The sequence below is a fragment of the Sus scrofa genome, chromosome 18 (genome assembly GCF_054392235.1).
Source record: "Sus scrofa isolate SSC_HxYL_T2T_F1_AM1 chromosome 18, Sscrofa_HxYL_maternal_Yorkshire_Landrace_v2.0, whole genome shotgun sequence".
Taxonomy (NCBI): Eukaryota; Metazoa; Chordata; class Mammalia; order Artiodactyla; family Suidae; genus Sus; species Sus scrofa.
In genome coordinates this window covers 54157699-54160751 of record NC_139400.1, presented here as the reverse complement: position 1 = coordinate 54160751, position 3053 = coordinate 54157699, and the positions used below count along the sequence as shown (strand labels likewise).

Here is a 3053-nt window from a genome sequence, read left to right as displayed (position 1 = left end):
TCCAGAGCCCAGAACACACCATCAGAGTCTTTGGGAAATAAGACCCAAGCAACAATAGTTTTTCAAACACCCTGGATAATTCTGATATTTGGCCCAAACTGAGAACCACTGCTTTGGGGAAGTGCGCCTAGGATCTTTTTAAACACAGATGCTGATTCAGTAAGTCTAGAGTTGGGCCTGAGATGCTGCACGTCTAACAAGCTCCCAGGTGGTAGTGGTGCTGCCAGCCCATGGACCACACAGTGGCAATGACCTTAGATCTAAATCTACGCACCAGTGCATCTGAGGGAGCATCTGATTTGACGATGGGGACTTGATTTCTCCAGGTCCCCCCATCCTGGAGCACAAATGGAATTAGAACAATAACTCGAATTCCACGAGCTCTTGTTTAAACCAGTTCTCACAAGTGTACAGCATCCCTACAACTCCCATGGAAAGAGACTACCGTAAATATGTCCCAATAGTCCCTCGAGAGTTCCTGGTGGTTTTTACTGGGACCCCACCCCCTGCCCCCAATCACAGGACCCACAATGATTCTAGTGGCGGTTCCAACTAGCAGACAATTCTAGGTAAAGGACACCACCCTGTCTTCAGAATCACTTGTTCCAAACTCGTCTGGACAGCTCCAGGGGTCAGGGTTCTTCCCTTAAAAGGCTTCTCTCTCAGGAGGGTCTCCACTGCCTACTGCAACTGTCCTGTCTGCATGCCTGCTCATTTTGGAGTGGGAACCATGGACAAACCAAGTTTTATTTCGTTGCTAGAAGGAACGGAACTGGGCCAATAAAAAATTTTTAAAAAAAGGAGTGGGGAGACAGCAGGAAAGGTTCTCAGAAGGAGTTAATGCCAAGGAGCAGTAGAGCCACAATCTCCCTCGCAGCAGGAACGCTTCCTGTGGTCACTGACCAATCGGCTATGTTGTGCTGGGAGAGCCGGACTGCCTGGCAGCGTGTCAGGGCAGGGACTTGCCTTTCCATAGACTGGCTGTCTCATCCTCGTGTGGCCTATGTGGCTGGGTGGTGGGTAGGAAGATTTCCTCATCATTGAAGGGTTCTGCGGTTAGGGAAGCACCTCTCCCTCCCTCTGGGATCAACCAACCTCTTTGTGATCCCTTCTCACCATTTTTCCAAGTTTTATTTTTTCTCCCCACGTGCTCCATTCCCATCTTATATATGAATGTATATGATATATGTTTACACTCTATGCGCTTGTTAAACATACAACTATCCTTTCCTTTTTACCAAAATGCGCATTTCTTTGGGTTAACTTAGGGCTGAATAGGCAGCCCAAGTGACCCTCATCATGATTTTAAATGTCCCCTAGCAACAATTTACAACCCTCAGGAAGTACCGGCAGAGTGTCTATTAACATTGCAGTGTAAAATAGTAAATCCTGGGAAAAGTCAATGAGGCGCAGATTTCCAAGCCATTCTGCTGACATTTATGCCAAATGGGTCTATGACATTATATGCCTCACTCTTTTGTGCATATTTCTATCGCTTTATAAGTAAAACTCTCTTGAATAAGCATCACCTGCTTTTTAAAAAATGATTTCTATTTTTCCATTACAGTTGGTTTACAGTATTCTGTCAATTTCTACTGTACAGCAAAGTGACCCAGTCACACATATATATCCATTTTTTTCTCACATTATCCTCCATCATGTTCCATCACAAGTGACCAGATATAGTTCCCTGTGCTATTCAGCAAGATCTCATTGCTTATCCACTCCAAATGCAATAGTTTGCATCTGTTAACCCCAGACTGCCAGTCCATCCCACTCCCTCCCCCGTCCCCTTGGCAACCATAAGTCTCTTCTCCAAGTCCATGAGTTTCTTTTCTGTGGAAAGTTTCCTTTGTGCCGTATATTAGATTCCAGATATAAGTGATGTCATATGGTATTTGTCTCTCTCTCTGTCTGACTTACTTAGTATGAGAGTCTCTAGTTCCTTTCATGTTGCTGCAAATGGCATTTTTTTTATGGCTGAATAGTATTCCATCGTGTATATGTACCACATCTTCTTAATCCATTCATCTGTTGATGGACATTTAGGTTGTTCCATGTCTTGGCTATTGTGAGTGGTGCTGCAGTGAACCTATGGGTGCATGTATCTTTTTCAAGGTAAGTTTTGTCTGGATATATGCCTGAGAGTGGGGTTGCTGGGTCATATGGTAGTTCTATATTTAGTTTTCTGACGTGCCTCCATACTGTTTTCCATAGTGATTGTACCAATTTACATTCTCACCACCAGTGTGAAAATATGGAACACTTCACTAATTTGCATGTCATCCTTGTGCAGGGGGAGGGGAGGGGGGCATGCTGATCTTCTCTGTATTGTTCCAATTTTAGTATATGTGCTACCGAAGCAACCACAGCATCACCTGCTTTCTAAGTGGAGGTGCCAAGACGGTCACAGCCCCTAAAGCTTTTTCTAACTAAGGCAAGTAGCTTGAGTGACACTACATTCATTCTTTCAGCACACTTTGGATGTAGGAAAGCAGAAACATGCCTTGCTGTGAATCACCACCTCCATCACCGATGCTATGTGAAAACCCAAGCTTCCCAAACATCCAAACTAAATTAATGCTGGAGCCTTCATTTTACAAAATTTCCTTAAGCAGCGGATTTCTAGAAAGCATTCATATCAGGCAGCTTTTCAGAAATTAACCTCCTGCACAATATGAAGCGTACCTACCTCTCATTCTGCATAAGATATTCCAACTAATTTTTCATCGTGCAGTCAGGATTTAAATGCTTGCTTTTCAAGGAGGAAAAAAACCCCCAGGTTTCCACATTTGTAATCAGAGGTTAAAGCAAGATCAAAACTCATCTCTGAAGGCAGAGAATTTAGTCCTGGAGAGCAAACGAAAGTGTACAGTAATCGCCAGTGTTCCAGCCCCAGCAGAGCTACGAAGCCCAGCGGCTCTCAGTTCAGGCTACAGCCAGGCCCTGCTCCAGCACGCAGGTCCCACTCTTGCTGGGGCTTCCTATAGGATGACAAGGGGGTTGCTGGCTGTGGCGCACCATCATGTTCACAGATGTCACCAGGTCTTGGC

General features: G+C 44.8%; 1 pseudogene; it reads right to left on the bottom strand.

Moving 5' to 3' along the window:
• Positions 1-2251: 2251 nt before the first annotated feature.
• On the bottom strand, positions 2252-2370 carry LOC146395056 (U6 spliceosomal RNA; annotated as a pseudogene).
• Positions 2371-3053: the final 683 nt, after the last annotated feature.